Genomic DNA, 23026 nt, shown 5'->3' with positions numbered 1-23026 from the left:
ACCTCATGCAATGTATTTGATTATGTTTTTTGATAAGGTTTAAACAACCCATGGAAATGGTTGACTTTTTTAACATGGCCAGGCTAGAACCCTTAATTTCTTTTTATTGAGCAATTCCTTAATGTATTACCAAGTCTGCTTCAGATCTATATTTCATTGAAAGATCCATTTCTGTTTCAACTTCAACTTTGAAACACCTGACCTTACACTCTCACAAAGCACGCTTTAATATAATGCAACATTTATACTAACTAGATGACTGCAAGCTTTCAAGAACCTAAAGCTGCAAAAATACCCTAAACCATTGCATTTCCATCACCATGCTTCAAAGTTGGTATGAGGGTCTTCTGCTGAGATGCTGTCTTTAGCTTGCCCCAAATATGTCTACTGTTACTGTGAACTAACAATTCTATTTTAGACTCTTTAGTTTACGGCACTTTTCTGCAGAAGACCTGGTGTTAGCATATATATATATATATATATATATATATATATATATATAGATATATATATATATATATATATATATATCAAACTGAAGCCTTGTCCTAATGTTCGTTTTGGACAGTAAACAATTTTTCCCAGCAGACCTCTGATGATATATATATATATATATATATATATATATATATATATATATATCAAACTGAAGCCTTGTCCTAATGTTCGTTTTGGACAGTAAACAATTTTTCCCAGCAGACCTCTGATGCAGTTTTAATTGGTGCAATCTCTTCCTAATTCTGTCTATTGAAAATAATAACACTGCCTTGCAATGACATTTTTATATACAGAAGCCCAAAATGTGGATACTGTACTAAGATTCTGCTTTATCATCTACTTTGTGTATCTTGAGCTAACATTTCCATTCAAGAGACAACCTCTCTAATAATATTTTCAACATTTTAAACCCTGTATTTTTTTTTCTTTTTTGGTAACATCTAAGATCTGTTGCATTCAGAATCACTTGACGTCTCACATACAGATCAATGAAATGACATCACTACCCACCATGAAAGAAACAACACTACGAATTCTGTTTAGAAATACCAGAGTTGTAATATAAATTGTCATCCTCATGACAGCCTGAGCTTTCCATGTTGCCATAACATCCACATTGTAGCACTTTATAGCTCTTAAGTGTCTGATTACAATTATAGATCATATGCATAAAGTGTGACACTTTCAGCATTTTAGAGTGTGAGCCTTGTACAGTTACCTACGGTATATTTTATTGCTTATGAATACATGCGTCACTTCTAAAAAGATGCCTTCTAAATTATTTTCTATTATTGACATTTCAGCAGCATTTAAAAAGCAGTTTTCACTGCATTAATCCCTTAAATGCAGATTGTTCTTCCTGCATTACTTGCGAGAAGCTATTTTAGGGCTATTGACATTAAAATGTCATTGTGCTGATATCCTTGAACTGAGACAATGTCCTCAGCCCATTTTATGGACTGCATGTGTCAGCATAAAACAGCATTTTTTCTGATAGGTGGAATTTTTTTTAATTACATTAAATATGGCTTATAACTTAATATAATAATTGTTAGAATAATTTCAAAGAAGCATAGTAAATGAGAGGATGTATAAAACCTAGGAGAAGAAAACTCTGTGTTGCTTGTTTTCATCTCTCATCCTGCACCAAAATAATAACTGTTGTAACCTGATTAGATGCCAGAAGTAAAATTGACCCTTTCTCCCCTGTACATACAATTCACTCAAAAATTAAAGCGAAAGTAAACCCAAAACAAAAAAAATCACACTTACCTTCAATCCCGCAGATCAATCTATCCGTTAGGAGGTTTCTTCCATCGGGTCCTGCATCGCCCTGGTATCTGTCTTTGGCACAGCGCAGATGGATCGCTGGGCGCTGACATCTTCTTCTGGGTTCTTCTTCCTGCATATCGCGATCTTGCACTGTGCAGGCCCGAGATCAGGTGATGTAGATTGGGGAAAAAATTGCCAATCTCACTGTGTATGCTGAAATCAGCAATTTTTTTTCTATTGATGAAAAAGTTCCTTCTGCGCCTGCCCGAGATGCTCGGAGCAGCCAAGAACCTCCTGGGATGTGTGACAAAGGTATCATGGGAGGCTTTGCTCTCCCATTTATTTTTGATCGGCTAGGCCAGGGGTGTCAAACTCAAATACACAGTGGGCCAAAATGAAAAATTTGGACAAAGTCGCGGGCCAACCTTGATATTTATTGAAAAAATATCTTCAATTGAGGAACGTCGCTAATGAATGTCAACAGAAGAGGGCGCCCTTGTGGGTCCAGATAAACGTGCCAGCAGAGCATTCTGGGATTTGTTGTATTAGCGGTGCATGTATTGTCTACTGGCAGGCCAGCTCTAGTAGACATTTGGTATTTTCTCGCAGGCCAAATATAATTACAGTGTGGACCCGCGGACCTAAGTTTGACACCCCTGGCCTAGGCGATCAAGAATTAAAGGGGCCGTGCTACCCTTGTATATTGTAGGTTGTCTACCCTTTTATGTAAAGTAAACATTCTCAGTTTAGGTACGGTTTAAGCCGATTAGGAAACCTGTTACGAAGAAAATATAAAAGGACAGCATGAAATACAAAGGCTGCAACTGACCCGTATAATTAAAATATTATTTGTTTGGCTGCTGCTGGTGCTCTGGTTCTAATGCTTTCAGTCACTGAGGAAAAACAAGGAAATAAATATATAAATAAATAAACATTTCTTACCTCATTTCCTGTATATTTGTTCTAGGTGTCTGAAGAACTAAAGCCAGAAACTTGTATTTCTAAAAGAAGAACACCAATGGCAGCAGCCATATGTCTCTATAGACACATGCACTTCAGGATGCAGTACCTAAAGGCACCCTGTCACATCTCTAACCAAATTAAATCACTAGTTTACTGCAAAAAACTTGTGAAGTCTTCCATATGAAATTCCAAAACAGTTCCAGAAATGTTGAATGTCAAAAGCTCTTTTGAGGAATGCATATGTGGAATGGCGGGTGTCAGGACAAGGCTCTTTAGTAGCAATGTGGGGACAATGTTTTTTAGCATTAGTTTGAGGACAGGATCCTTTAGCACCATTGTAAGGTTGAGGTCCTTTAGTAGCGATGTCAGGACAAGATCCTTTATTACCAATGTGAGGACAAGGTTCCTCAGCACCAAAATATATCAAGTTCCTATGTACTGTAAAGGATTTCTGCAGAATTGGTTGGAGGATTTTCCCTTTTTGCGGTCTCCTCTAGCTGCGGTGCTGGACACAGAGGCCTTTTCTCTCCCCCTTGGCCCATCACTAGTTAGCACCCGGGGCTAAATGCCCTTCCTGTGGGCCATGAACACTTTCAGCACCATAAGTTGCAGCCTCCACCATTTCCCCCCACCAGCCACATATCTGTGGCACAGCCCTGGCAACAAGCTGCAAGAAGAAATGTGAGCTATTTTTCACATTTTCCTTACAATATTCAGTTTGCTATACCTTTTACCAATTAATATTTTTGGAGGGGTCCTTGAAGCAACATAATACAACATAAAACGGCTTTGCAGTGTTAAATAAATACCTCACAACACAGTTACCAAAATACTACTGATACAGAACTGTTGATAAAACTAAAGTATAAAAAATAGGCAGACATTACAGCCAAGTATATGTTGTCATGGCAATTTTCCTGTAAAAAAACTGAAGCTGTACATGATTATTATTGCTGTTATAGTTAAAATAAAAGGGCGACTAACCCTGGCACACAATTGGGCTCCCTCCCGCGCACTGCCGCCTCAGGCTCCCCGCTCCTCTCTCGGTGTTGGCGGGTAAACCCTGAGCTCTATAGGATCCCGCGGAGCTGCAGCGCTCTAGCCACGCCCCTCTGCCTGCCTCGTGCTCAGGGGAGGGGGACTCGGGATTGATGGCGCGAGGAGGCTGAGAGGCAGAGCGCGCGGCGGTGACTGAGGAGGCAGCAGGTGAGGCCGCGGTGAGCGGGGGGTGCGCAGCTCCAGGTAAGCACTGAATGGGGGGCTGAGGGGGAGGGGGCTGCTAACCCTTACCAAGGAACGTGCAATGCAGTAGGTTTGGGGGACGTGGTGGGCACCCTTTATATCGGCTGAGGGGCATTTAGTGTGTGTGGAGCCTTGCTCTGCCTCTGTATACTGCAATGCCTGTGAGCCCGTCCATGTCTATAGAGGCTCCATACATTGGCGTAGTGCACAGGCATGCAGGCTGTAGTGTTTGTGTTGTACATGTGCAGTGCTGTGTGATTGTGCTGGGGCTGGATGAGCCTTCTGCAGATGGCATCCTTCTATTAACCCTGCCACTGCCGGAGACAAGCGGAGCTGGCCATGGTGCTGACACACACCACAACACACACACAACTCACACACACATACAAAACACCACACAACTCACATCACAACACATGCAACACACACACAAACAAAACACCACACAACACATACACACGTATAACACACCACACAACCCATACAACACAACTCACACATACACCACACACATACAACTCACTCACACACACACACACACACACACAACTCACTCACACACACACACACACACACACACACACCTCCCTCCTACCTGTTGGCTGCTTCATTAGGTCCTAGGACAGGTCTGGTGCTATTCATGGTGACCCTGATGTGTGAGAACATGGCTTGTATATATCCCAGTAATATACATAGAAATAATAATACAGGCAGAGCCCAGGGGGAGAATCCCCAGCATTGTGGCCCTGGGCACATTACCTGCTAGGCGTATGCCATGATGAGTGACTTACCAAGGGATGAGAATGTATAGTGCCAGCTTGCCTGTCATAAAGTCATGGTTTTGTAGGTGGGTGTGTTCTGAAAACAACAAAGAGTTAATGGTGCATAAACATCAGATTGAACCCTGTATTATAAAAGAGTAAAAAGTGCTATGATAAACAGCCCTGATTTCCCTTATAATGTTAGATACTACATACCTTTAGTGTCACCTATGCATTATTCCAGAATGGAAGCTTCATGATTCTTAATGTATCATTGTCATACAATAGCTACATGCTGCAGAACTCCTAGGATCTGATAAGAAGTCAGTGCTGCAGAAAGATTTCCTTATTATACAGCTGCATGTGCTACTCAAGCTAGTTAGGATTAGTTATATACATAAATATTCCACACTTGTCACTCGTGCACGGATTTTCCATGTGTTCTCATGTATTTAAATGTCACCATGTGGGGTTATAAGCATCTTTGTTTCTGCAGTCAAACTTCTTCCTCCATATTGGCCGGAGTGCTATGAGAGCAGAGCCATATAATATGCACATGCTGCAGTGTAATTACGTGTGGATGCAGTGTTCACATGTATTACTAGGTTGGGGTTCTGCAGGGAATTATAGCCATTGTCTGTCCATCCTCTGAACACATTTATAGGACATAACTTATTACTAGTAAGAAAATACGCATGTACATGTTCTACCATATAAACTGGACAACATGGAAAAAAGGCAGCATTGTGTTGTTGTATAGCAGCTAAATGTCTTTGTTTGGCCAATGAATATATTGAGATGGCTTGGCAACTGTGTTTATTTGAAATAAGATGATTTTAATATTGTTTTTAGAATTGTCTATCTGTGCTCACCATGAGTAGTGCAGAAATTTTTGCATTCTGTTTTACTCTGCTATGCTTTTATTGGACAAAAGTTCTTTGCACGAGCTGCCTAAAGTCACCGCTTTCCATGCTGGCTGCTCCAGAGATGCTGACTCACCGGCTTCTTCAGGTGACATACATCTGAGTAATATCTCAGGTGCTATTCATTGCTAAGCCAATTAAAGCCTGGGCTAAGGAGAAGAAGGTTGTCCTTCAGGGGTTGGATACAATCTGAACATTGGCAATGTAAATGCAGGCTGCCAGAAAAAGGCTCAAGCTGTATCTGCAGACTGCAGAGATTAAAAGATGTACGAGAACCGGCTCTTGTGTTTTCCCTACTTTTGGCTTTAACAAGTAAAGAGATTTAGGTAAACTAAAAATGCCATTGAAGAACGTTGTTTTTTTGTAAAGACATAACCTTTTTGCAATTGATAAATTTATTTTACCAAGAATTACCTTGGCAAATACATCATACCATGTTGAACTTCTTTTAAATAAAGAACCTAATTTTTAAACCCAAATTTGAAACATAGATCTGTTTAGTGTCTCTTAGGTCCTTATTGTTTAACAGCTGCATCGGTTTATGTGGACCGGAAACCATCTATAAAAGACTTATGTATTGATCTTGTGAGAGATGGCTTCATTTATTATACCTCTGAAGGTTACTAAGAGGTTGACTTTTAATAGACACAATATGGATACGTTTTTGCTGCGAGTAATAATTGATAATGTTAGACTTGACCTTGGCTATTTTCCCTTCTGTAAAGTACATGTACTGTACAGCAGTCTCATAATAATAAAACCAGAAGCGTATTTTATAATAAAAGAATTTTTTATAATTGAAATAATGTCGGTTTGTTATGACTTCTGGCAGTTATTTAGCCTTTAGTTTCAGCACTATGTACAAAAGGTATATGAAAATTAACATTACTAATATCACTATAATCAGCAATACTTTAATCAGCATACTTTAACAGAAATACAACAACTAAAAAAATGGATATAAGGAGTATGACAAAAGCAAAATATCAAAATGGAAAATCTCCAGGAAATAGATGCACAGCACATTTTAAAAAAATCAATGACCTTGATTTATTAAAGCTCTTTAAGGCTGGACAGGATACTCTTTCATCAGTGAAGCTGGGGGATCCAGCAAACTTGGAATGGATTCCCTAAAAGTCATTAGCTATTTGTTAGCAAATGTTTTCAATTCTGGACCGTATCCATTCCAGGTTTGCTGGATTGCCCAGATTCACTGATGAATGTTCATGATCTCCAGCCTTGGAGACCTTTAAAAAATCAGGCCCCATTATCTCAGCTAAATTTAACGATTCAAACTATGGCCATATTTGGCCACAAACAATACTATTTGTTGTGTATTAATATAGCTCATATATGTAACAGTTATGTCACTACTTGTCCAGAAAAGCAGCTCACAGTGATATCCATTCATTCTACTTAGTTCAAAAACCCTACCTGTATGGGGTGTGGGACAAACCAACATGGCCACAGTAATCCCAGACATGCTCAGTGGGGGCCATATTATCTTTTTAAAAACTTCATATTCTTCCTTATGCGGGACCACCCTTTTTTGGGGGGTCAGCATTCCCAGCATTTCCCCTTACTTTATACTGTGCAGGTATCAATGTTTTAACCAGATAGGAAATGAGGGAACCTCTCCAGTAATGCAGACAGGGATTACAGATGTTTTTTGGGGTGTTTTGGAGTTGGTAGTATTTGAATTGCTGTTTGCTGTGACTGTAAATGAGCGAAACTCCCCAACGAAGCCCTGAAATGCAGTTAAAACTAGACAGGGATTTTATTAGTTTCCTATTTCATTCAAAACTAAAATCAACATTTTGACTTGACATATGCTTTAGGAAGAGCTGGAAAATAGATGGAACCAGGCTTTTACAAATCAATAAATCTGACTTCTGTAGTATGTTAGTTATTTGAGTGTATCAGCGCAGGGCTGGACACATTCTGTGCACCATGGCAACTAGGAAAAGTCCCCTAATGATCAGTGTATCCTGCCTGGAGCCAGTTAAAAAGCTTAATTTATGTTTGACATGAGAAAAAAAGGATTAGGGAGACCAACTGGATCAGCTAGTTTAGTTGTCTGAGTGCTAGGCAATGCCTGGGCTTTTACACTCTCTTCTTGTAGCTCAATACCACCTTCTCCAAACTCCATCACTACTTATATCATAAGTGCTTGTCAGAGAAGCACCCTCTCACCTTGCTTGTGAGTGAGAGAAACTGACATAGGAGATCCAACTGAAGCAAAGGAAATTCATTATGTTTTCGAGTCTAAGAAGAACACGCCCATGTAGTAGGCGGAACACCTCAATCAGGACATCTGGGTTTTCCCCTATTTTGTTTGCCTAATTTTTAAACTAAAGCTACGTACACACTTCCAATTATTATCGTTGGAAAACGAACGACGAACGTTCATGCACGATATATATGAACGATCGTATAGCACCGATCCTGCACATAGAGTTAACGACACGATCGTTCGTAGATATTGTACACACAATAGATACGATCGTTTGAGCGATAGAGGAACTATGTGCACGACAGGAAAGTGAACGGACGTTCGTTCATCACGCATGCTCTGAACATGGACGATCAACGAACGACCGTACACACGAACGATGTTCAACGATCGTCGTCCGATCCGTCGGTCCGGTCGTTCGTTTCCAGCGACTTTCCTCGTTCGTCGGCGTCGTTGGTTACTTTTTTACGAACGATTTTTTGCCCAATCGGTCGTTCGATTGGAACAAAATTGGAAGTGTGTACGCACCTTAAGATGCTCCTCAGTCTCCAAAGCACAGCAAAACAGATTTCAGCCTCAGGTCCTGTAACAGTGGGGCCCTATTTATCCCCCACATCATATGGTATTACAAAAAGCTGAGCTGCACCTCTAAAGATTCAGAGCTTTACAAATGTGGAGAGTGACAATCCAAACCTTCTAGTGGAGAATACAGTGTCAGGGGAAACAGGACTATCGGAATATTAAGGGACCAAATTTGACCAAATACAATCAAAGGAGCTTTGGATTGTTGCTGTCCACCTTTGATTAATACAGGTGTAAAGCTTGGATCTTTAGAAGTAAGGCTAGGCATTTTTAATATTAAATATATCTGTCTTCATGTGCAATCAATATTGCTATTGCCAGACCAAAACTTCTTAGTTGTTTGCTTCTAACATTCTGGAGCTTGCCTCTGGATTTTGAAACAGAAAATCCAGTCCTGTTCTAAAGGACTATGTGCACACTATGTAGTGAAGTCTGGGATCATTAAATGGGTCTTTTTCAGCTAACATGATTGGTTGTTACAAAGACATTTCTAATCCCAAGAGTGTCTTTCTTCCTGCAAAGAAAAGTTGGTTAGCTTTGTTGTGTCTTCTTCTGGACCACAACTCCCAGAGCTTTTAAAAAGGTTATGTGATGGACCCCTGGCTTTTTATAACATAATTACCTATGTAACCAAAATCAGGCTTTGCATAAACAGTTGCTCAGTTCCTAGATTTACTGTGAAAGCAACAGGTACTTACTGTATGTAATGTTTCAACTGTTTCTGTGAAGGAATTCATACTGCTTTATACATTTCCTTAGTGGACCAATGGCTTTTTGAGGTTAGTATTGAAACCTGCATGATTTTGGAGGGGTTAGAAAGGAAAACATAAGCAAGGTACCTTAAAAATGCAAGATTTTGTGTATTTCCCGTCTTTAGAGTTTACATGAATCTGCTTTGATAGTTATATTTCTATTACATAGCAAAACACAACATTTTAGTGGAAGAAAATGTTTTACAGATTCTCATTCTTTCTAAAACCCATTAACTAAGTGACTGAAATTATAGGCCTTTACAAAATGTGTTATGATATCAAACTAAGTGTGCATGATGGCTTTATAATTAGATCTGCACTACTGCTTGAATAGAAATGAATTACTAGTGACCCCTGTAGTCTCTTGGGCTTGTCAGAAGTTTATATTTTTCTGATATTTCAGGGCTATTAAATTGGAACTTTGAAAATAAGAAATGTTGCTATCTTCTGGGGTAGATTAAAGAGAACCTAGTATAGTGATGAAAGAGTCATCATACAGTGTATGATGATGACTTGGCCCTGTCCAGCCCCACCTTTCAATATTAATAGCACCTACCCCTTCTTTTCTCTCATTGTGTCAATTCCTCATGTGTGTCACTTACTACTTGAGTATTACTACTTCGAAATGACAACTAGTAAAAGTATGGAAGGGTGCAGCTGCCTCTTGTGTGTTCTTAAAATCAAGGGTCCAAAGCACAAATTCTAGTTTTCTTTATTTAAAATGTACCTTTAACACAAGCAGAAATATTGAAGCTGCCATTGCTCTGGGGCTGTCTTTATGATTTTATCTGGTCTCATGACCTAATAAGTCAGTGACTTGTAAAAAGTGTGCAGATGGTCTTCAGTGTCTACATGCTTGTTTCAGGTCTGTGATGCTCTTTGTTTGAAGCTCTAAGACAACGGTCGCCAAGTGGTGGTCCGCGGCTCTGGCCCGAGCGGGGTCAGGAGAAGGACACCGCTTGGGGGGACGCACCGGCCTGAGCTGTGGACCATGTCCCCTATATGGCTCGCAGCATCAGGGAAGTGAGCGATTGTGTCTCTGGACACAACCCACCCACAGACCTGCGATGGGAGAGTGGGCAGGTTCTGTCATCATGATGTCACTATGGGGAAAGTTTCTTCCCCTTTGAGTGACACCCAGCTCTTTGCGCATGTGCGATCTGGTGCCGGTAAATTTAGTGGTCCGTGGGTCCTAAAAGATTGGCGACCACTGCTCTAAGAGACCTATAAGGATTAAACAAAGTGATATTTTACTGCTGCATGGCCATAAAACTTTTAGGCAACTTCCTTATAATGGTAGGCAGTAATTAATGAAATTATTAGCTAAATGTTCTTAGAGGTTTCAAACAGAATGTGCTCTTCTTACCATATGCTTCATATAACCTATATATTGTTTTGTATTATATTAACTGTCAATCATCTGTAAAATATGTTTTTATTTTTGTCTTGCATAATGATATTTTAGCATTGGCACAGAAAAACCTGTATCATTGTTGTTCATGAGAAATGAACGCCAACCATGGGTGATGATTTAGGCACACAGGAATATGGTTACTCAATTCAGGGTTACAACGAGCAGTGCAAGACCTGGTTATCTGGTTGTAAGTATTCTGGTTCCACATTCACCGCACAGCATCCACGCGTTAGTCTTGAGCAGTTATGTTACCTCTGCTTGGTTTGCAACCATAAGAACCCTTATTGAAGCTGTTCTTGAGACCAGTAGTACAAAGGGATTTTTTCTTGAGCACATAGTGTGTGTGTCAGTCTGTATGTACATGAACATGAATGTCTTTTCTCATAAATAGTTATTGTACATTTCTGCAATCTGCATTTCAGCATTGAGGTTGCCAGATGACAGTTAAAAAAAAAAAAACTAGGACAAACTGACTAAAATGCAGCGAGACAAATAATCCTCTTATGTTCTTATGATTTCCTCTGTATTATGGACTTGGACAGCACACAAAAGTTGATTGAAGGATAAACAGACATAGCATTAGTGGCCTGATTTTAAAACAATTTAGCATGTCTTACGTTTTAGCTGTCTAAAAAAATAATATTTTAACTTTATTTTAAAATGAAAACCCTTGTTAACTGTGCTTATATCATAGGTTAATAGATTATGTATGTTTTAGGGCATTCTTTATTCCACTTTCTGTTTGGTAAACTTAAAATCATTCAGATGTGCAACAAAGCACCACATTTGTGTTGTAATTTTATGAAAAATCATTAAATTTATTCTACAGCTTGTTTTATCCTAACAATGCAAAGAGCAGTGATACGATGTGATCCAGATAATTTCTAATTTCAATTTATTATTATTTTTGTTATATTGAAACCCTAATACTGATAACATTTTTTTCATGTTTGTCAGGGCTTTGAACTATTTGCACAAAATTAACTTATGAGTTAAACTTGGCCTAGTCATTTTTATTAATGATGTATTTATCCTTAAGACACAAAACAAGGGACATACACATGAATATGAATCTATTTCAAACTTAATGATTAAGCCCTATTAGGGTGCAAAAACCCATCGGTTCACCTGGGATCAGTAAAGTTTTGAGCTTGACGTGGGTTTATGGTATTCAGTCTGTTTTTTTTTTTTTTTTTTTTGTGTCTGGGCTTTAGGATCTGATGAATCTTGTAGTCAAACCTGTATACATTGCTGGTTTAAAGCTACCTACTGTAGATGGCAGAACACTTTATTCTCCAGCTGCCTGTCACATTACAGCATTTCTGCTCAGAGTGACATCATTACCAGAACCAACAAATTGTAACATTTCTGAGGCTTATCATCTGTATATAGTTTATTGGGTTATTCTTCCTGCAATTGTACAAGAATGGAAACGGTGAAGGAGGCATTTTGCAGGTTGCTTCAGTTAGACATAGAAAAAAAAATGAATGTGTCCCCATATAATCTGAGATGGAAGCTGATCAATGTGTTCCTGAGCTGTCTGGGGAAAAGTTTCTTTTTATTGAAGTCCAAGGTAAAGGATGGGATCCTGTTTCAGCTGAGTTAAAAGAACAGCCAGAAGGGCAGGAAGAAAAAGCTGAGGAGGCTGAAGAGGGAGATGTTGAGTTTGAAGTCATAGAGAAGAGAGTGGGTCAAATTTCAGAGCAATTGGAAAAAGCCGCAAATGAGTCCACTAGGAAAATGCGTAAGGAAATGGATGAATTGAATGGGCTTCATCCAGACATCAAGAAGAAGATTGATGGTTCCAAAGAAACCCATGAAAGTTTTTCTCTTTCCAAGAAGGTGCGGGAAGAGTTTAATAAATGAAGTGAAGTGAAGATGGGAAAATTGTCCCTGTTTTGCCTGATGAACAGGATGCTCAGAGGCATATTAAGGAAGGTGTTGCTACACCAGTGGAAGTGAAGGCTGAAAGAGTGGTGGGAAACATAAAGCCTCCAAACCCAACAAAGATTAAAAAGAAATGTGTAAAGAAAACTTTATAGCTGTGCAGCTATACTTGTCTCAGATGCTCAAATCTTGTTCATCACATGAATACTCACACCGATACAAGGCCTCATAAATACCCAGACTGTGATATGGTGTTTAAAACCAGTGGTCAGACATCGCAAACATACACACGTGGCAAACATACACACGTGGCAAACATACAACTAGAGGCCATTTAAGTGTTCCTTGTGGGGTTATGCCCGCATTGAGAGCATTGTGAAAATAAATCAGATCAGCCTGGATGAAAGGGGGAAACATTTAGGCACATGTGCAGAGGATGGCCAAATGCAAGCGTTTGGACTGTGTTGAAGAGAAGGATTACAATTTTGGACTGTCCAATTAAGACTAGTGCTTGTTCGCCCTCTGTTTGGAAAGTCTAACTGTGAGCAGTTGGTTACTGGAGGAAACAAGTTGATCTATATGAAAGATTACAAAGGAAAACAAGAGACTGTTGAAATCTGGAGAAACTGAATGAAGAATACACTTTGCAGAAGACACCAGAGACAAATTGTTCCAGAGCACTGGGTCTCTAAAAAGTACATTTTTGTTGTTGTTGTTTTGCCTAGGAGAAGACAGACAGGTCTCAAGGGCTACTTAAAGAAACGATAGAGCGAGAAGTGTAGGAGAATGCAAAGGCCCTATCCTAGTTTAATTGTTTTGGGGAAATGTGTCCAACCCCACCCAACCCAAGCCTGATTTGGCGTTTTTTCACCTGCACTCAGGTGCAAAAGAGAGATGATTAGCCAGTTTGTGTCAAGCTATAGTGATCAGTCAGAGGCTGGAGTGAGCAGTCAGAGACTGGAGTGTGATGAGAAGGCGGCCAGAGGGTTCCAGGCTGGGTAAGGAGCCAGAGTCTGTTCCAGGCTGCAGGAAAAGGGGACAGAGCTCCAGGAAAGCCAGTGGGCAAACAAGACTTAAACTGTGAGTGAACAAAGTGAACAGTGTGTGTTAGAAAGAGAGGGCACGCAGTGAGGCAGCCAGATCCCCAGCCGGGCTACTGTTTATTATTTTGTTGTTGTAAAGTTGTGGACTGTGCTGTAACACTTAGCTAAGGAAATAAATACTGCTGTTATTTTGAACTTTTGGAGTCTGTTGCCTTTTGTCTGCTCTGTAAGCATTCCGTTACCATGAGCAAACCCCAGTGATTTACCACAATATATATAATCAACATTTATATCTGTATATTTAGTTTGTCTGGAGTTCAGCTTTCAGCTAGAAGTAATAAGAATGTTATGTTCATTCATTTAGGGGTTACATTGTATTTGGGCTGCTTTATTTCAAGCACATATTGAACAGAGATGAACACAGCATGGCACACCTATTGTATGGTGTACTTTTAAAACTGACAATTGTTAGGCGCAAAGGGAAAAAGATTTCTGTCTCTTCTACCAAAGATATTCTTAACTCCCAGCATTTGTTTGCTATAGGACTTCAGTTCCTCTTTAATACACCTAATGATTGTCTTCTTTATCCATATGTATAGAACATATGGAATGATTCCAAAATCTTACTGTATTGTGGAAGATGATATTGCTTATTAGATATTTATTTTATAATTCTCTAACATGCACTAAGCAACAAGTATAACTAGAAAGATTATCACTGTTATTATGAGTTTATTTCATTCAAATCTAAGACCAAACAAGAAATGATAGTTGTCACAGTCAACTATTTGATGCCATCAAATTTAACAGTTATATTTTAAGAAAGAGGATGTGTATAATTCTTTCACTGTCTAAATGCCTTATAAATTACCTATAATTCTGTTTTACAAGCTTTTTTGATTGTGATCTTCCAATTTAATCCAATTTGATCTTCCATTGGCACATTGTAGATTAATAATCAATGACACTTTTTTGGGCACTTTTCCTAATATCTAAAAAAAAAAATTGTTGGCTTTTTTGGACATCTCTCCGGCAGAGTATCTGCTTGATAACTTCTGTAAGGAGCAACTCTGTTTGGTAGGTTCCTTAAAGCAGTAGATTAGTTGTGGAATGTAAATGTCAGCACTGCGCATACGCTATCTCATCATGAGTCTGCTAGGCTGGATGGTGTCTGGACCATCTTTTAATCCCCAAGAAACAGGAGAAACACTCTCGGGAAACAACAGGTTCCTTTTTCAGGTTCTTTTGGAGTTGAGAGCTCCTGTAAATAGTCCCCTCAGTGATGCCTTCTTTGTTGACAGCTTTCTTAAGTATGGTTTCTACCCTGCTATTTTGTGTCATTTTAAAGGAGATTCATTCTTTTAGAGCAACGGTTGCCAACCAGTGGTCTAGTCTGCGGCTCTGGTCGGTGCACCCTCGAGCGGGGTCAGGAGAAAGATCCTGCTGAGGGACGCACGGGCCAGAGCTGCGCACCACGTCCCCCGTACAGTTCCCAGGCTCGGGGAAGTGGGCAGGCTGTGTTCAGGCTCAGATCTGCGATGGGAGAGTGGGCGGGGTTATGCCATAATGACATCACTCTGGGGGAGGTTTCTCCCCTCCAAGTAACACTCGGCTCCTCACGCATACGCATTCGGGAGGCGGTGATTTTAGTGGTCTCTGGAACTGTTTCTTACTAGGGTAATTAGCCCTTTTTTAGGACTAGGGGTCTGTCTGGTCTTACTGCTCATAGTTAGTTACCAGGAGTGTATCTGCCAGGCTGAGGGGTTTGCATTGTGTCAAAACTTGCATACAAGTTTTTGGTCTATGGTCTGTGTGATTTCAGTCCTTTTTCTAGGCTTCCTCTGCATCTTGGGCTTACCCTTGTCATGTAGACAGCTGTAAGTTATCCAATTCATCAAATGCATCCCTCAATGGACAATAAAGTGTTGTTTGGAACATCTTACAGTAAAATCCTTTTCTTGTGGCCCACTGAGGTCACAGATGATGCTGCTTTGTGTAATTGTAAGAAATTCAATGGTTTTTCTGTATCCTAGTGTCCATTGTCGTAAAAAAATAATACACATTTTCACATTATATTTTTAATGTAACTAATATTTTCAAAAAATATATTTGATTTCCGAAATTCCGAGTCATGCTTCAAAGTGTATTTAACCTTAAGAACAAAAATGTGATATAATTTGACTTACAAAATCTTAGGTGTGTGGGGATGTATTTTGTAGTCCGCACAGAAAACTATGAGCAGCCTTTTCACTTGTTTAACTCTGCAATTGCCCTTTTCTTCTAACTTTTGTTTTTCTAAAATTGTTGCGGGGGGGGGGGGGGGGGTAATAGAAAAGAGAAGGTGGGGAAAGAGAATGGAGGAGTAGGGAACAAAGGGGGTAACAGAGTGGGGGAAAGAGATAATGGAGTGGGAGGGCAATTAGCATTGGTATGGTCTTTTTAAAGAAGGATCACTTGCATAACTCCCCATGCCCCAATAAATGACACAGGTGGGGGTCTATGTAGATTTAGTGACAAGACACTGCATGGACCAAGGCCCACCTGCTGCCTCATAATATTTACCATATGGAAAGAGGAAAACCAGGTAAGCTATTTTTAGATTTTCTCCTATTGATAGACACTTTTATTTTCACATTTTAAATATGCATTTCTGAACACTGGAACAAATCAAACTTTAAGTAAATATGCCTATCAGATTCCAATGTGAACAAAGATTTTAGACCAAACTAACTCATAATTCTGAAAGTTGACAAAGCTGAGATGTCTTTGAGGACCCAAAATTCTAATGATCTTTCAGATGTTTGGCTTCTGTTTTCTGTTTGTGTAATTTGTCCACTAGGAGTCAACACACCAAGAGAGCTATCAATAACCAAGTACAGGACATGTAAATTTGGGTTTCAGCAACATTATTAGGAGAAATCTGTCATGTAATTTTAACCAAGATGAGTGTCAACATCCAGAAAGCAGTACTGAGCAATGTGAAAGGTGTAAAGGGAGGGACAACTAAAAGAGTCAGAAATCAAAGAGGCCCATCAGATCTGAATGAGCGTAAGAGCTTTACATACGATCATATGCCTTGGGAACCCCTAGTGGAAAGTGTACTATCCTCTCTGATTTTATCCAATAGTGGTTTCAGTGGATTGTCCGTGGTTATCCAGCATGGTTTCATGCTGCATCTGGAGTCAGGTAAAACAGATACATCAGGTGAAAGAGATGTAGGCTACATTAAGGACATCTCATGGTCTTTTAAAATTCTCTGAACAGAGGTCGAGTGTACAGTGTATTCTGCAAACTTGAGCTGGAGCACCTATATCCCCTAGTATCTGTATAAGAATTCATAAAACAATTTCATACAAGGAGTATGCTGTATAATCTTTAGGAATACCCTGTAGCCATATATTGTTCCTGTGTAATTTTTTTCCTCAAAATAATCCTCTCTACACTTGAGACACCTTTGTGCCAGGAATGCTTTAATCACTTCCAGCCTTCTGTTTTATTTGTGCTATATCCTTTTCTAAGTCACGTAAAGCAGCCTGATGTAGTAAATTGACGATCATGTCAGTTTTAGTGGGTAAAGCCTGTTTGAATGTCTAAAATTCTGTTGCTTCAGAAATAACGGCTTGCTCAAATACCCATGTTAACATAGAAGAAGAAAGAACTAGGTCACTTATTGAGTCCTTGGTCGACCAACGGCTAGACTTTCTGATCACCAGGCCTTAGTGGATCCATGACAAAGAAATCCCAAAGATTTTAAAGAGCTGTCAAATTACTGTTTCCTGGATGGGTACCATTAACCAGCCTGCTTCCTCTGCCGATCATTCCAAAGGGAGCATATACTTGCTAAATTCATTGTGCCTGATTCACTGCCTGAGAAAAGCTGTCCTTCTGGTGTCTAGGTGTGGGTATTCAGTAGCCTGAATGTGTCATTTCCAAAAAGTCAGAAATCCAGGTAAAATATGTGCTTTTTGTTTTGTTTTTATAAACAAATTGTTTTCAATGGTATATTTAACAGACCGACTAGAGCAAATATAGGAAGTTAAATGTTAGTTTTTAAACACTCTTGATTCCTATGTTTCTGTTTTATTGTCCACACTTTTATTCATTCAGTTTATTCTCCTAATAATATATATAAACATGGCTTCATTTGTTGCTGAGGGACATAAGACCAGATCAACGGTATTTTACCTGTTAGTGCTGCTCATTTGTATTTACATTGATTACGTATTTGCCAGTGCCTTTTCTGCTTCTAATGGGTAGGTCCAGACTTAACTTGTAAACCCTTTATACTATCCTGGAAAACTTTTAAACAGTTTTAAAATCTTGTAGTTTTATTCTATTTAGGGGTACACACTCTTAAATGAATGCTATACTTATAAATGCTGGAGAGTCCAAAAAAAAGCCTCTTTATAAGCTAATAAAAACATAACTACACTTTCACTTCTGTCAATGAGATTCGGTCATCGTTGTTTCACACAAGGCCAATTGCCATTAGCAACCAGGAGATGAACTATAGGTTGGTTTCCAGATGAAACAGAACCCTGGAGAATTTGCATCAATTCTACCCTTCAGTCTCAAACAGGTGCTGGAGATGCCAAACTGGAGACAGAAAATTCATCCATATTTTTGGTCATGCCCCAACCTGGTGACATTTTGGAAGATCTGCAAATATGTTCGCCAACTCACTGGTTTTCAATAACCGTGGCCTAGGGATTCGTTTCCACTTCTCTTCTATTAGAATTACCTCTCTTACAAAAACTTTGCTTTCTGGAAAAGCTCTAACCCACTTACTGTGTCTCAGTGATTCTAAGACTCAACAACATTATGCATATAGAGTATCTTGCAGCCTCCATCAAAGAGTCTTCTGAACAATTCAGCCAGACTTGGTTCTATTGGTCTGACTTTTACTTCTGAAAACAAATTTCTCATTACTATAGATCAAACACTCAACTTGTGATTATGTTAATTGGACATCAGTTCTACTGCTGGTTATCCCGCACCCCCCCTTCTTTCCATTTTCCCCTCCTTCTTTCAGGTTTCTATCCCCCCCCCCCTATGAAAATTTAAACAATTCCTTTGCTATGAATCCAAATTGATTGAAAATCATACCAACTCTGTGTATTGTCATGTTACCTCAAAGACTTTCATCATAAGGTTTGTAAATAGAAAAGAATGTTAATTTATATTTATGGACAGTTTAATGTTGACAACTGATTTTTTTTTTTATTTTGTACCACTGTATCTGCTAATTGAGAATTAAAAAAATAAATTTGAATTTTTGCAGTACATATGGTAATTGGTAAAGTTTGCATCAAGTAAAGCAGTCAAGGAATAACATTAATTTTCAAGATGTTGCACCACCAGAACCACAAGAAGGCAAATTAAGTTCATTTTACAGGTCTTTAGGAAAATCAAAAGAGGGTTAATATTTAGATTAGTCAATATTGTTAGGTTTGAAGTGATACATGTGCCAAGATATTGAATATATGATTGGGCCCAATTTAAGGGAAAACTTGTCTCTAATGTTTGTTTTGTCTGGGTAGATCCTCTGATTTTTGCAAGACAAGCACTTCTTAATATATTGGTAAAATGTAAAGTAATTATACATGTTTTAAATGTAGCTCCTTGTGTCAGTCATTCTTGTTTTAGTACCATGCTAGTAAAGCTAGGAAATCTTAATTTCTGGTATTTTAAAATAGCTATTATTCCTGTTCCATTTTTGTTAACGAGTATATTGCCAGATGCTTGAAACTAGATGTTTACGATTAATTTAGCGCTTGTGTTTCCAACATAAATGTATTTATAATCTCACCCTAATGAGCCTATTTATTAATATTTTTGGTAAGCACAAAGTTAACCTGGAAGCATTATAGTGTTTCTATTTCAGGAGCTTCACATTGTCCCTGATTAGTAGAGCCTAAAGGTGCGTACACACTTCCAATTTTTATCGTTCAAAATGAACGACGAACGAACGACGAACGATCGATTGGGCAAAAATCGTTCGTAAAAAAAGTAACCAACGACGCCGACGAACGAGGAAAGTCCTTGGAAACGAACGACCGGACCGGCGGATCGGATTGGACGACGATCGTTGACCATCGTTCGTGTGTACGATCGTTCGTTGATCGTCCATGGTCTGAGCATGCGTAATGAACGAACGTTCGTTCACTTCCTGTCGTGCACATAGTTCCTCTATCGCTCAAACGATCGTATCTATTGTGTGTACAATATCTACGAACGATCGTGTCGTTATCTGTATGTGCAGGATCGGTGCTATACGATCGTTCGTAGATATCGTGCAGGATCGTTCGTCGTTCGTTTTCCAACGATAATAATTGGAAGTGTGTACGTAGCTTAACAATGCCAGCCCAACAATATATTCTCTGTCTTGATTTTTGTGTCACTTAATCCCACAATTCTAATTTCCTATACCTTTATAAATTTGAGTACATTAAAAAAAAATCAAGGCATCTATAAGCCACATTCCAGTTAAATATGCCACATACCTATTTATGAATAGCCATATTTAAAAGAAAAAAATTGAGGATTTTAAGAGCATATCCTCTGTATCAACACTTTAAAATTGATCAATACATGTTACACAATTACTTAAAACATTATTTTAAAAATAAAAACAATAAACAAGAATAAGTTCTGCCCTTGGAGCAGACACCCTAAAATTGGAATTAGATGATCCGTGAAACACATTTTATATTAATATTGTAGTTGTGTAACATGAATGCTATTAAATGCTCTATTCTTTTCTTCAAACAAAGGCTATTTATAACTTAAGAGGTTAGGAAATCTAGAAAAGGGATGACAAAAATGTGTCCATTAATTCAGCTTTTTTGTCTTTTATAGGAGGTAAGTGATTTTTTTTTTTCTTTTTGGGCCAACATGTTTTACATGTAATGATCTACTTTATTTGCAATGTTTAATGGCCCCGGCACGCATATGACAAACTACAAAAGGCTTGGTGTGGTCTTTGAAAAAATTTAAAGGTGTGATAAGTTTTTAAAACACTAAGTGAAATAAAGTTTAGTTTTGAGTATGCAAACCTGGAGTTTATTTTCTAAAATGAAAAACTTTGTTTAGAGTTGTTTCAATGGCAGCTTCTTACTTGTAAAGTCTGTGCTTTTTTGTGCAGTCAGTCCCTGCTTTATTTCACATCATGTAAGTGGCCATTAAGTTGTTTAATTTTTGGAAAATAAAACCTATCCGCAAAAATTATTTTAGGGAAACAGATACGTTTTCTATAAAGAGTGAATCATCAAATAGCACAATAATTGGGTAGAGAATATAGGGGTATAAAAGTAACATTTAGTTTCTCTGTTTTAAGTTCACACTTGTTCACATATTTTGGCCGCAAAGAACCATCTGTATTTTTTTTTATGAATGTACTTGGAATGAAATGAGTTTGACAAGTGGGCCTCTTGTATGCAGATATATCTGGCTGTGCCTGATATATTCTTTGCCTGCTTGCATATACTGAGGACGTTAAAACGTGTTACATTATGTGAAACCACTCTGCACATAATTGGTACGAAATGGAGTAGTGTTCCTAATTACTTTAGAATGAAAATAGACTTTTATTCTAATGTAGGCCTTCCAAAATTGGCAGTTTTCATCTTTTTTGGATGGTTCATTTTCATTGATATATAGTACACATGAAACAATATCAAACAAACAAAAACACAAATATTTATAAAGAACAAGGGTGGGAAAAACTTTGTTCTAATTTCAATACCTGGGCAAGGTTGCAACCTATGGGGTTGTAACCTAAAGCTACATGTAAATTAACTTGTTTGTTTTTTTTTCATAATAAACATAACATTTAACCAGATTATTTGAAAGTTGTGAAGTAGTGTTGTAAAGTGTATATAAAACTGTATTATGTAGTAGTGGTTTTCATTGAAAATATTTTGTGTGAATTTGGTTTAATATACTGTATATATCTTTCTGTTTATCAGACCTATGCATGACCAAGAGATGAAGAAAGATTTGGCTTGGGAAGGGTTTTTTTGGCATGATGAGTCAAAGGCTTTTATATTAAGTTTAGGTTTAAACTGTTGATTTTATAGGTGTAGAAATAGTTGGAGTGAGTTTGTTAGGATGTGTAAAAAAAAGTTGTAGTATTAGTGGTCTAGGATATACTTTTGACGCCCATCAAGGTATTTGCGGTAGTAAGTTTTGAAAGTTTGAATGTCAAGGTGCTAGCCTCGTTTTGTTTTTGTTTGTTTTTTTAGGCTCGTAGCGCAAAAAATTTAGGGACCAAACGCATTATATATTACAATTTTCTAGTTTTTCTTTTTTTTTATTTTTTGTTTTTTTTCTTTAGGGCTTAACATTTTTCCTCTAGGAGTTAATTCGTATGTAGAAAACTGTGCTAAAACCAGGGAAAATGGCTGTACCTCCGTCTTCATTTTGCTATTGTAAGCAGTGCAAGATCTGCTTGATAGATTTGATAGAATCGTCCATCTCTGAAAGTGAGTTACAGCCTTCACGCAGCCATAATAGTCCTGGATCTCTGATTAGTGCAGTTTAAGCAGCATATATGTGTTTTTTGCCCAATATCCAGGTAAGGTTTCTTTTATCAGGTAAGGTTCTTTTTAATTCCAAATTTGGAGAAGAGACTGGAGAATGAAAAGTCATGTTCTGCTTAAACAAACTGAAGATCCCTGATCTCTCTGTAGGCTCTGAAATTCAGGCAGCATTGTCTTATTGTTAATTATAAAGGGTTTTAGTGACAACTACATGCAGAACAGTTCTGTACATTTTTTTAACTTAAATATCATCCATTGAAAAGATTTTTATTTTATTTTCTATTTTTTCAAATTAAGGAAACATTCTGATTCATTTGGTTGCTCCTGAGAACTGAATGTGTGTGTTTACAATGAACTTCCTCTACACTATTCTATTAATTGAAGTGAGTGTGCTTCATGCCAGAGGAGAAATGTCTGTAATCTAGGCATGTGACTATTCTTCCACTACATCATTAGCAGTAGTGAGGGGACATGTTGCAGTCTCACTTTGTGATGGAAGCAGAACTCAGGGGTGTGGAGCTGTGTCAGGGTGTCAGCACAGTGGAAATGTGAGTCATTGATGCTGAATTAAAAGCATCAGCAAACAGTAATTTGGATCTCTACTGCAGCCCTTGTTGCCTTTATTATAAGATCATGAATCACATGTATAATTAATTTCTTTAACCTCTTTCTCAATTATTTGGTACCACTTGCAATACAATGAAAAAACTGTAGGGGATCCAATAAGATTTACAAAAATGTTGTCATGGAACAATTAATCAATGGTGTGTGGTATGAAAGCAACATTACTTACCTTAAAAATAATATATTTTTTTTTTATCAAAGGGTATTGTGTTCATGAATGAAAAAAATAAAATACTTTTTTTTCTCTAAAAAACAAAAAAAAAAAAAACAGATTCTGTATTATATATTGTTA

At 38.2% G+C, this 23026-nt stretch overlaps 1 protein-coding gene across 3 annotated transcripts in view; it reads left to right on the top strand.

The window, feature by feature from the left end:
* The first annotated feature begins 3866 nt into the window (after window positions 1-3866).
* Window positions 3867-23026, top strand: part of RASL10B (RAS like family 10 member B) — a 30758-nt gene continuing 11598 nt past the window's right edge. For 2 of the 3 annotated variants that reach the window (XM_072416944.1, XM_072416930.1), the window contains exon 1: window positions 3867-3975. The gene's annotated coding sequence lies outside the window, so the exon portion shown is untranslated. Of the gene's footprint in view, window positions 3976-11834; window positions 13608-23026 lie in introns of those variants that run through there. The other variant, XM_072416937.1, reaches the window with a different exon arrangement.

The sequence above is a fragment of the Pyxicephalus adspersus genome, chromosome 1, assembly GCF_032062135.1.
Source record: "Pyxicephalus adspersus chromosome 1, UCB_Pads_2.0, whole genome shotgun sequence".
NCBI lineage: Eukaryota > Metazoa > Chordata > Amphibia > Anura > Pyxicephalidae > Pyxicephalus > Pyxicephalus adspersus.
Note: the sequence above shows the minus strand (reverse complement) of the source record. Positions and strands in the feature narration are given on the sequence as shown.